The sequence below is a fragment of the Daktulosphaira vitifoliae genome, unplaced genomic scaffold (assembly GCF_025091365.1).
Source record: "Daktulosphaira vitifoliae isolate Bord-2020 unplaced genomic scaffold, ASM2509136v1 Scaffold_3, whole genome shotgun sequence".
NCBI lineage: Eukaryota > Metazoa > Arthropoda > Insecta > Hemiptera > Phylloxeridae > Daktulosphaira > Daktulosphaira vitifoliae.
The window spans coordinates 5,952,766-5,966,251 of record NW_026099574.1 but is presented as its reverse complement, the minus strand read 5'-3'; positions in this window follow the sequence as shown (position 1 = coordinate 5,966,251).

The window sequence follows — 13,486 nt, the reverse complement described above, 5'->3', positions numbered from 1 at the left end:
TTTTTTTTTTTTTTTTTGTATGACTCTCAGAAAAATAAAATACTAGCGTTACTCTTCGAAATTATTTTCCAATTAATTATTCATTATTTACATAAATTTATTATGACGAGCGATAACGTTATTAGCATAATAACAACAACAATAAAAAATGTGTACGAGTAATTTGCATTTTACTGAATGCGCCACTTGTATGTTCGTCAACGCAAATCGCTCAACGATTGTCGGAAAAGTCAAGAGGCTTGAAAAAAATAGTGTCTGTGCCACTAATTACATACCAGGTGTTCCTGATCCGCTTCGGCTAATGTGGTGGCATCTCGTTTTGGTCGACGGTTGATCTCGTTTTGAAGTCTTAATCCTTTGAGCGTGCGTTTCTTCATGCTCAATTTCATTAGCCAGCGGCAGACCGTTTCGTTATTTTCTCAAGTGGCCGCTTGAAATTACCATAAAATATCTATTAAACGTTTTCAAGGGTTAATAACAGCCCATTATTGCAACCGCAATAGTAACACGTTGAGCGGTGTAAGTAAAACGACAAACACTATCAATTCTCGTATTGCATGTATTTACATTAATATCAGTTGTAAACATTATTTTCCCATTAAAAAATTAGCTCTCTTTTTGCACCGGTACTTTTTTCCGCCGCATCGTTTTATATTCAAATTTTATTCATATGCCAAACCACGCCGAGCGAAGACAATCATTTCACGAAAACGGAGAGAACATTATGGGAAACCGACGGCGGTCTAATGGAATTCGGTTTTCAAATTAAAAGTAATGCATAATAACAGTTCCGCACATATTACAAACGCATTTCAGGTAGTCTTCCAAAACCGTTGAATTTGTTTTTAACGTTACAATGTGCGGTGTACGTATACCTTAAACCTTTGAACAATGAACGGCAGCAGCTGAAATACACACGTGCATGCGTTCTACAGGACAATGTACGAAAAAATCGGAAATCGAAGTATAACACATTCACTTTGGATTTCAAACCTGGTGTAATACTCTACATTGTCATGTATAGATCTCAACAAAAAAAAAAAAAAAAACTAAATCTTGACGCGTAAACCCTTACATTTGTGTTGACGTTTTTAAACATTCTTGTAAAGGTTTCGAAATATTCCTGAGCCCATCACTTGTGGTAATAGGTATTTTGTACATCGCGTGTGGTACTCGATTTAGCATGTATGATGTTTTAAAGATTGTAACAATATCTTTTAAAATCGATTTTTATTTTATTCGCATAACAAATGTCGACAAGTTAAAGTAATAAAACATTTTTTTTTCATATAGTGTCAAGCTCAGCTAATCAAAATGAGCTAAAAATCTATAAATAAATTATTAAAAGTTAATTTTCAGTCAAAATTAATACTTGAGGAGTTCATTAAATTTGATATATCTTGAAAAAAAAACCATACTATTTCTATTAAGTATAAACATGAGATGACCAAATAACATTTCGAGTTATTTGCTAATAAGTATTTTTTAATTTAGGAGTGATAAATAAAAAATAATTAAAAGTTAAGACCTGGTTACCAAATTTTTAAGTATGCCAAGTGAAATGTTTTGTATTTTGGTTGAAAGAAATTCGATAATTATATTTTTTGCTTACTGAGATCATCTGATTCAATCTTATTCCTGTTTTATACAACTTCAAAAGACACACCTAAAACAATTACTAAGGAGTGTTTTTTTCATAATACAGTCTTAATGTTAATTCCTAGAGATAACATATTCTAGAATAAGCTAAATTGACTTTTAGCATTCGTTTAAACATTAAATGTATTTGTTTTATTTTACGAATTTCAAGTGGAAATTGAAAAAATCAAATTAAATGCGACAAAATACGATTTTTGTAACGAGGAAAATCAGAATTCGGGCAATGTGAATTTACCTATCTATAGTGTAGATAATTTTCAAATGTAATTTTTGAATTAAATGATGTTAATTTAATAATTATTTATATTAACATTAAAACATCATTATTTCGATTTGTGTATAAATATTCATTTTTTATTATAATATTAATAATCCCTTAGATAAAATGCATCGTTTCCATAATAAACTATAACTTGTGGCCACATTTTCTTATTTTTAAATTATAATATTTAAATTCTAGTTATACCATATAGCTTATTTTTAATTTGTTTTTGTATTTTGTTCAAAATGTGTTCTGTATTTCTTTTGCTACGTTGTTATCATGTTGTATACATACTTGTTTTACTTTATTTTAGAAATTGCCGTTTGGCGTTAAATAACTACAATTAAAAAAAAAAAATTAATCATTTTAGTTTATTAAGAGACACAGAACAAAAAGTGTCTATATTGTGATCAGTTTAACAGTCGAATCAACACGAGACTTATGAATTTTACGATTAAATAACGTATTAGATTTAATGTTACGCGTTTTTAATTTTAGCATAATGCAAAACGTGTTTTACGCGTACTCATATAAAAAGTAACAAAGCGTGTTATTTTTATGCATTTTTTATTACATTATATCAATTGTAATAATTTTACTACTTGTATACAAATACAATTCACTCAATATTGGTCGTATATTTTTATTTTAGGGTAGAATAGAACATATTATACATTCTAAGTCGTAATGATGGTATCTATCGTTGCCATTTGATGTCCGTTGTATATTAAATTAAAGTTTTATTTAATTACATTAAACCAATAGATTTTTTTTCAATGAACGAATAGTGTAAAAACCATAGCCTGAAGCATTACTGATTCACGATATCGTCGAATAAACATTAAACAGTGAGCCAAAGGGTTTCCGTGTCGCTCAACGACAGGATCACGAGTCATCTCTTTTCGGATGAATGCGCCCCCATATGGATTTGCACCCGTGCTCATTTGTATAGTCCGGTAGTTTTTACAAAACGCCACCAATAGGATTTTAATGCGTGTTTTCAAATTATTTTCTAATATTGACACCGGATGGCCCCCTACGCGGAAACACTCCCCCGTAGGCTATAATAATAGACTATCTATACCAACTTTGACTAACAACTAGGTACTACATGCAGCCACCAATACAAAATAGGAAACATGTCATTTTGTCGTTTAAACACGGTATGTTTCGGAGAAGAGTAAAAACAAAACTGCATTTTTTTTTTTAAATTAACTAATAATAATTTCTAACGATGTTCAACGTATAGGGTTTGGCGAAGAGACATGAACGACCGACCATGACCTCCACTAATGTACCGCGAAAATAAAGTGGAATCGAATTGCCCAAGTAACGTTAAACAGACACCCAAGTGCAACTAAAAACCCCAATTTTGAGGAAACGACACACAATGTGTTCTATAGTTCTGATTTTCACTCTTTTTTTTCATTTTTTGGGGTAAATCTTCTCTTTTGTGCACTTTTTCGTCGATTCCCATCACGGTCGCTTGTACTCTCACGTTGCAAATCGGCTTAATGAAAATTTATGGCATCACTTTATCTTGTTCACTAATTTCTACGGAACAGAACCAAAAAAACGTACGGGTATTTGTGTTCGGTGTTTAACAATTTATACGGCCAGCCGCCAAAGCAACGGGCAAGACTAAATAGTGCCATTTTTATGTCAAAAATCAAGTCAACAGCAGCCCCTCGAGATTTCTTTCAAATAACTAAATGGCGTGTTAACCATTATCGTTATTTTAGTTATTTAGGCGATTTCCAAGCGACGTTTAACATTTTAGAAATGCGTCGCCTATCATTCGTCATAGCGAATGATGTGTTACATCATTATTGTGTTCGATATTATTATTGAAAACCGGTACACTCGAACTTTAATAGTGTCGTATCCAATCCTAGATTTAATGGACATTAAAATACAATATTAAGTGTAATCCACTACTATTAAGGATTTTTTTTTTTTGTTATCAAACGGTCGGTAAACGTTACCAAATGACGGTTCATTTGATTTAAGGCGAAAAATAAATATTATTTTTGCCGGTGTAATCGGTCGGACCAAATTACGAATGAACGGGGTTAGTATAAATGACTCTTTTATGTATTGGTCACCACCACCACCGTTACATTCGGATGCTTTTAACAATGCACCGGAGTACGTGTAGCTTAAACATTTTAGAAACTTAAACACACATAAATGTATTATATCGCAGGAGTAGAGTATGGACACATCGCGGGATTCTGCAGCTGTCAACGGCACGTGTCATACGCATACAAAACAATAGTCATTGGATATATGTGTCGGATAAAAAAAAAAAAAATCTGTCATTCGGTGGGCAGTGACTTGGCATAATTCAATTTGTTCCGGTCAGCGTGAGGTCATATGCAAACGAGCCGTTTAGCCGCCACCGTCAACACCACCGGCGTATAGTGACAAATTCAATCAGGGAAAAAAATTTAAACGACATTTTAGCCTTCATTACAATAAACACGATGAACACGTTCGCGTACACGGCAAGGGTCAATCCGGCTTTGTGACATAAGATCCGCCCCTAAACGGGGGGTGTGTGTGTGTGTGTACTCGGATGCGTGACTCGTCGACGGTCCCCACGCACATAATTTTTTTCCCATACAATTAACTACGCGCATGCAGATCAACCCTTTTTTCTACGCAGAAAACCGGTGCGCACTATTTAAAAATCGTGACTTTCGACTTTTTTTTACATTCAAAGCGCACCAAGTCCAACGGCCGTTCTTTTCTCTTTCGCGAAAATTAAATAACCACTATACACATTACACGTCACGCAACCGGTACCGTGTCAAGTCGTGGGGCAGACTGTGTGCGATAATAATTAACCATGTAGCACAATGCATCATCGACAGCGGTGCGTTGCGGCCGCGTAGGTAGTTATTAAGTATTTACATAAATAATACACTGGGCTAAGGGTTGGAATTGTACAATTAACCACGTGCACAAATTAAAATAGGAAATAATGACAGCGGAGGAAGTACCGAAATCGTCGAACCGAGTCGGTACAATGCGACTTAACGTGCACAAAATGCAATAGAAAACATATTGTTCGCGTATTGCATTGGATCATAATATTATTCACCTACGCGTGCACGTTTCGGGCAGAGATACGAACAGACAAAGGCGACGACGACAAATGTACACTGCAACGTTTTTCGATCTCGCCAATAATTTTACCGGACGATACGATCTCCCCTAATGATCTCTTTCTGTGGATCTTTTCAATCATCATCCCACGGGGATACACGTGTACGCTACTGATGATATATCGATAATCGCATCGTGATACATAGACACCATTATCGGCATTGTAGAGAATAGCTACTGCACAGCAATGCTCCTGCCTTTGCTCAACACTCCGTTATGTTACATATCTTTGATATAATCGAGCAACCAATCGTCGACTATTACACGATGAGCAGTTGAATACAGAAATTATACACTTTTTAGGGTTCGCGCGTGTCCGTTGACGTCTCCATCTTGGACCCAACGAAGATTAATGATCTATCTGTTACAGCACCAGAACAACTGTTTTTGGATTCACTACGGGCAGTTCGCATTGTCGGACGATCTACGCAACACGGCGAAACGTATCGGCGCATCACCAAACGCTGTCGGCGGGGCGTGACGACAAAGTTTTTTTATGCGCGTGTCGTCGATACCGTTTGCAGGTAGGTATACGCAATACCTACAGGCCCCTGGTTCTTTCCCTGAACATGCATCATGAAAAATTAAAGGGGAAACGAGGCAACGACTTATCGAACAACTGTACATAATAGACACACGTCGAGGACATTTTTAAATTATGATCCGGCCGTGTACCCTATACGTGAGCCGATGCTTTTGTGGACAGCGGAAACATTATTTATGTGCGTTTCCCGGGCGAGTGTGACGGATTCATAGGCCCAAGTGCGGATAAATAAGACGGGACGTCAAAATACCTCTTGGACCTTTTGGCACTCGAGTAATATATTAAATATTTTTGGGGTAGATTAGTCGGTTAACATTTACACGGTCAATAAATTGCGGTATCGGATTATGATGAACAACAAGATTGGTCCTATAATGCTACCCAATGACTTTTACAGTAATCATAAGTATGTACTCGCCGGTTATAAAATTACTTATAATAGAATCGCCTGTAAAAGTCACGGGGATTTCTTTTTTAACTATATTCAAACCGTCTATACAACTTTTATAATAGAGGATTTACCATGTTTTCTTTTTATTGAAAATACAGGATATATGACAATTCAATATTGACGTAGATTTTAAATAATATTTACAATCGAATATATCATATATGATAACAGTATAAATAATTGTATATATCTGTATGTAAATAAATTACATTAATGTCAAATGTTACATTATTTCAGCACAAAAACCACTGAGGTTTATAAAAGTAGGAATAACATTTTAGACATTACAAGAACGTGTAAAGTCTTCTATAAATTCCACAAGTCAAAAAAGTTTCAAAAAATAAAGAAAATGTATGGATTGTTTTATAAGCAATAAAAACCTGAAGTGATATTAACTATATGTTTATATCACTATTAATATTAATATTAAAGTTCGACATTTTTTTTTCCTCGTAAAGTTTATTACATACGCTTTAATTTAAGATATATATAAAAGTGTCAGTATTTCTGGACACACTTTCAAAATTTAATATGAAAAAATTCTAGTTTTTAAACGCGTGTTTAACCCTTCGGTAGTCACTTAGTCGATTTTAATAATATTAGTCATCCAGGGTAATCTAATACCCCAAGTATAAAATGTATTTCTGAGGTTCCCATTTTTAACGAATATAATATTTGTCATGAAATATATGTCTTGAATAAATGTATAACTAAAAATTTAATATTTAAATGCCATTTTTTAAAAATATTCTATTGAAAATGTTAAGATATATACAATTTTAATTGAAATACTAACCGTTACTAGTAATTAATCTTATTTAACGTTAGTGTGTCATAAAATAATATGGTGAATATGGCCTTTACATTTCTATAATAGATAACTGAAGCAATTTTTTTTTATAATTATTTTATAAATAATGATGAATTAGAACCCTATATACTATGGTTAAAAAATGTTAAAAAAATACAATACAATATAATTGCATTTGTATAAACTTAGTCAAAATAAAATGCTTTTAATTAATAAATGTATGTTTTTTACTATAGTATATTACATACGCTTTAATTTAAGATAAATATAAAAGTGTCAGTATTTCAGGAAAATGTTCAAATATTAATTTTTTATTGAAAAGTTATTACTTTGAATCTTCTCCTATGAGTAGGTAAAGAGTTAAATATTAAAAAAAATATACTAAATGATAAATAAATACCTAATGTATTTATGATAAAAATTTTGTTTCTATTCATTTATTTTACAAAATATTATGGCAGTTTTAAGTAAAAAAAAAATTAATCAAATAATTACCTACGATCATACATAAGAGAGTGAATTTCTCTTTTTAAATATTTCTATTGCTTAATTTTTATTTTTAATTAAAAAGTTTAATTTAGTTCTACACAATTCTCTTAAATAAAAATCTTTTTATTTATCTATTATTTTGTTCATATATTTAACCTAACATTATTTAATAAATAATAGATGGTATACATAAAGTTATCAGAAATAATATTAAAATCTTTAACTTTAAATAATGAAATACGAATTTGAATGTTAAAGTTATAATATGGGTTTTTAATAATAATACAGTAATCAATAAGTTTAGTAAAATAATATTTATATTTTTAAATTAAAACTATTTATAAAAATAAATGATCAAGTTAATTTTGTTACCCAGTAATATGTTATTAAAAATTAAAAAAAATAAACATTTGTAAACTAAATAATTCCAGTTAGTTCTCTGACTTCGTTAGTTGAATAATTTTCGCTTTGTAGATAAATTTAAGACAAATATTTCGACTCGTTTGAAAACTTTCTATAATTAAGTGCTCTTCTAAAAATACACTTTATTAAAACAGTTCTTGTATATTTCAAGATGAATAAAATCATTCATCACCCGTATACCATGCCTAGAAGACAAAAAGGTAGCAGATTTAAAATATATTATTTATAATATAATTAATTATTATTATAATTTTAAATGTATTTAACCAATCTTAATTAAGCTAGAACACTATTTTTTTAACGTGTAATTTATTTTTCGAGCATATTAAATGTTAACATTATAACTTAATTAAATTTATTTAGGTTTAAGACACAGTAATACTGGCTTTTCTAATTTACCTAACGTTTCTTATCAAATGGAATTTATACCGAAATTGCGTTAGTCACAAAAAATATTTGGAATCGACGCAACAAAAAAATATGTCTGCCATTGAAAATTTGAAATGTATTTTGAAAGGGATCTACGGTGATTTTATTCGTCCCCAACGTTGTGTTTTAAATGAAAAAATGGAGTGTGATCCTCCGAAATTGGTAGAAACTGATAAAGTTGTACCAATGGAAGTGGTCACAGAAGAAATAGAGATGGACATTGACATGATTTTAGACCTCTATAATCTGACTCTTTCAGAGAAAAACTATGTAATGTCAACTAATATCGTAGAAAGTCCAAAGAAATCAATTATACAGCCCGCCAGATTAATATTACCTCAAGTTCATTTTAAATGGACTAAAAGTGTTGAAGATTTATATAATTCTTAATATCACTGATTCATTATAAATAATTTCATAAAAATTGATTTTATTCGATTTAACGTTACTAAAAATTAATATTTTAATAGTTCTCAATACCTAAAAAAATATTCCTTTTACTATCTCGTAATAAAAAAAAGCTCTTAAATCAATGCAATAATTACATCGGCCTCGTAGGCATCTAATTTTTTCTTCAATAAAACTACCATCTGGGACTTTATTATTAACATAAAATATACATTAATTATTTAAATTTTTCCTTTGTAAAATACTTTTTTTACGATCTGTATAAACTGTCCTTTAATATCAATAATTTAAAATAAAAAAAAAATTTACTTATTTCAAAATATTAGTTGCTCGTGTTGATTTTTAGTTACCAATGTTACTGTCCTCACAAAAATATAAATAGAATAGTTTGTAACCTTTATTAAATTTTTTTTTATTTTATATGTAATTTTATTATTATTTAATTTAATAGAATTGTAATATTTTCTTTTTGTTACTGTGATACATTTTGATTCGTATTTTAATATTGTTTTTACTGATATAACATTTTTTTTGTTCTAAATTCTTAATTTTCTATGATTTTTTGTTAATAAATAAACCTAATATAATTTGTTATATTTTTCTGATGTTTAATTTATTTTACATATTATTCTAATAAAATATAAATTCAATAATTAAAAGTGATTGAGGGAAACTCGACAAATATTTTTTAATATCATATATTTACATTTAAAGAACTATTTTGTGTATAAAATAATTCCTTTAATTTAAAATTTATGAATGTTTACTAGATAACATTTTGTGGTTCAGTACATAAAAATATAAAATATGGTCTTAGTAATTTTTAAGATAATAAATTTATATAAATGTTAGTTTTTTCGGAATGTTTTGTACGAGGCTGCTATACCGTAGGACGGCTAGTTGTGCACCGCACTAGAATACCGTTTTACTTTAAGCCTGTTTAAAAAAAACGTTATTATTGATGCGGGAGTGAGTCATCTAGGAGATGACGGCTAACTATACATCCAATAAGTAAACGAGAGTAGACAATAATTAAATAACAAATAATCACATATATTAGAAATTCCTCAGAGAGTATCTTAAATTTAAGGGGTAACGGGGTGCCCTTAAATACTAATGGCCGGCGAAGCGGCATAAAACAAAATAATTAATCTCAGTTAAAACAAACAATAAATAACATTAAAAAATAATATAAACTCAGCTGGATAGATGAAACTGTTGATGATGATGAGTGGACTGTATGAGATCTTGTGGTAATGGTGTCGAACATCTGAGTATGACGAGTCAAAGTGTAAATCCAGGCAAGTAATGGCAGATGAGAACAGACTACGGCAATGATAATGTTTAGTGATGGTCAGGGCCCAATCACTAGTGGCGTGCAACGGCACGTAAACTTTGAGCACAAGGGTGCAATAAACAAATAAAAGAATAAAGGCGTTCAATGGTCGAACAATTTACTATTCAAGCGAAGGCGCTTGCAACAAAAAAAAAGTGTCACAAAAAACAATTGACTGATTGACTTACGACAATGAACTGTACACGGATGGAAACCGACACGGAGGTCATCGATTTGCCGCGATGGGTGGGCAAAGGGGTGAGTAAAGCAAGATGCTGATGATCAGCTGTCCCATGAAATAATATAATCAATGATCTTTGTAACAACTGGTCAACTGGATCCTTCTAAAGACGTTCTGTACAATACACGGAACATTTTCAAAAGTTAAGTTGAAAAAGTTGTTATTTTGATTTCCCTCATTTAATTTATATTTATTTGGTTATTTTAAAAAAGTTATGGCAGTTTTAAGTAAAAAATAATTGAAAAAATGTCAAAAATTAGCCAATTTGTATTGGTCTCCAGTATTAACGGGTATTTGAAAAAAGGCACTGTTAAAATCAAGTAAATTAAAATATTTTGCATTTTCTAGGACGCTTAATAAGTCTGTAGTGCGTGGTATTGGATATAAATGTGATTGAACTATTTTATTTAATTCTTTATAAGTTATTACTAATCTAAAGGAATTTTTTTCTTTTTTGCTAACCAAAAATGCCGATGCTCCAAAATTTGAGGTTACTGATTTTATTATATTTGCATTAAAAAGTTTGTCTATATGTTTCTTAAATTCGTCCCTTTGTTTAGGTGAAATTCTATGAGGTGCATTAAATTTTGTAGTAACGTAATTTGGTAGCATTTTAATTTCACAGGGTGTTACATTAGCAACTGTAATATTTGAATTATTGCTAATAAATAAATGAATGAATTGTATAAGAAGGGTAAATGTGTTCATTCGACTGGTTAACAAAACCTCATCTAGTGTTCGGTGTAAGAGTTACAATTTACCAAGGTCATATTTCTACACACTTCAAGTAAGAGTGGCCTCAAATCACAAAAAACTATTTTCACGAGATCAAAACGATCTTTTTGAGTAACAAGATAATGGAAAAATCTGAAAACTGTAATGTTTTTATTTTGTACTGCGCAAGAATCGCAGAATTTAATAATTAACGAACTTGTGCCGGAAGAATTTCGTATATAAAATTGTGCAGTCTCCATGCTGAAACAATATGAACATTAATTGTAATAAAGTTTAATTGCCTTCTATAGTACACATTGATGATAGTTATATTAGGAGGGGGTAAGTTTTCTTGATTATCAATACTAATAGCTTCAAGTGTATCAGTTCACATTGACTTTTTCCTATAACTTTTTTTCACTTTGTGAAAATTTTCAGCTTTTTTTAATATATATTTTCTTCCAAAATATTTTTATTCAACTTTTTTTTAGATTTCTGTATGGGCAAGTGGTGCTAACGAAGGGGTTACATTTTTAAGTTTTTCCGTAAGAGTGGCAATTTCAGCCTTTACATACACTCCATGTATCCTTACGAAGATAACCGAAACTAATATTAAATTTTGTTTCAAAAATGTTACGAAATGATTCATATGAAATTTTATACTCAGGTTTTTTATTTTCAAACATTAAAACTTCCATAAATTTTTCAAAAATCAACAAATCAACATAATTTTTTATACTAAAACCTTAGATATTTCCCTTTCATTTTATATCATTTTTTTGAAAATTTAACACTTAACCTGCTCACTGGGGGGGAATTAAAATAGCAACTTTTTACAAAAACTAACTTTTTCAACTTAATTTTTGAAAATGTTCCGGAAATACTGCGTCCTTTAAACATATATAAAATTAAAGCTTATTTTATGTACTATAAAATGAAAAAAAAAAATTTNTTAAAGCTTATTTTATGTACTGTAAAATGAAAAAAAAAATTTGTCGTGACACCTTATCTTCTATGTGCAAATGGCTGTCGAAATTAAAAAAAAAATGTAATATTTGCGATAAAAATCACCTTATATCGGGATGTTTTTTGTACTTATAATTGTCATAAATTTTTCAAATATTAACAAATCAAAATAATATTTTTTTATATTGAAACCTTAAATATTTCCCTTTCATTTTATATCATTTTTTTTGAAAATCTAACACTTATTCTGCTCACAGAGGGGATTTAAAATAGCAACTTTCTTACAAAAACTAACTTTTTCAACTTAACTTTTAACTTATAAATGCTTTAACTTTATTTTTTTTATGTTAAGAGTCTCAGGTAAATATGTTTTATTAGAATCTATTAAAGAATAGTGAGACTTTCAACGATTTTAGAAGATCATCTACTTCGTTAAGAATTTCATCTGAAAGTTTTCTGGGACGATTTTTATGTTTTCTGCTTTTATCTATAGGTATGTTTCCCGTGGTTGATAACGATTCCTTGAGAGTTAATACGCGTTTCGCAGAAATACCATGCAAAGACATAAATGCTTTTATGCAGACAGGAGTGTCTTTCGCAATATGAATATGATATAATTAAAAAGAGTATTTAAATATAAAAAAAAAAGGATAGGTAGCATAGTTGAGACAAGTATATTGTCGTAATATACTTACTGCCATAACATGAGGGATAATAGTACGCTACCCTATTCCTGACCACAATAATGGTCTCTTAATTAACCTATTTCACTTAAAATTAACACTTCGATTTATGCATTATATTTATATTCTTAAAAGAACATATTTATTTTCAAACAAAAAAATTAAATAAAAAACTGTTTAGTTATATTATAATGCACTCAATTTAATCATAAATCTTTATCATTCTAATTTTAATAAATAAATACAAAAATATTCATTACTACAAGTGGGTTCGAACCTCTTACCCCAAAAATGAAATATTTAAGTGTCACCGAATCGGATACCGTACGTCACAATTTTTGGTAATATAAGTTAGTTCCAATTTCAAAGTTATTTTTCTCTTAAAAAGAGCAAATAATTTTTAATAAGTTTAACTTCATATGCTATGTGAATTAAATTTATATGATGTTTATAAAAATCAGTGTACTTTTAAGGTATTTTAAAACAAAATAAAATACAAAAAGAAGAATTTTAACACAAAAATAGGATATTAAGAGAGTTATCAAGTTAATTTTTCTTTTTAAATATTTGTATTGCTTTATTGTTATTTAACTATGAAAAAGTTGATTTTTAGTTGTACAAAATAAAATTATCATAAATAATATTTAAGTCTTCAACTTTAAATTGTGCTAATGAATTACGAATTTGAATGTTAAAATTGTAACATGGGTTTTTAATTATTATACAGTATTTAATAAGTTTAGTAAAATAATATTTATTTGTCTAAGTTAAAACTATATGTAAAAATAAATGATCAAGTTAATTTTGTTACCTAGTAATATGTTATTTAAAATTTTGTAAATAAACATTTGGAAACTAAATAAATCCAGTTAGTTCTCTGACTTCGTTAGTTGAATAAT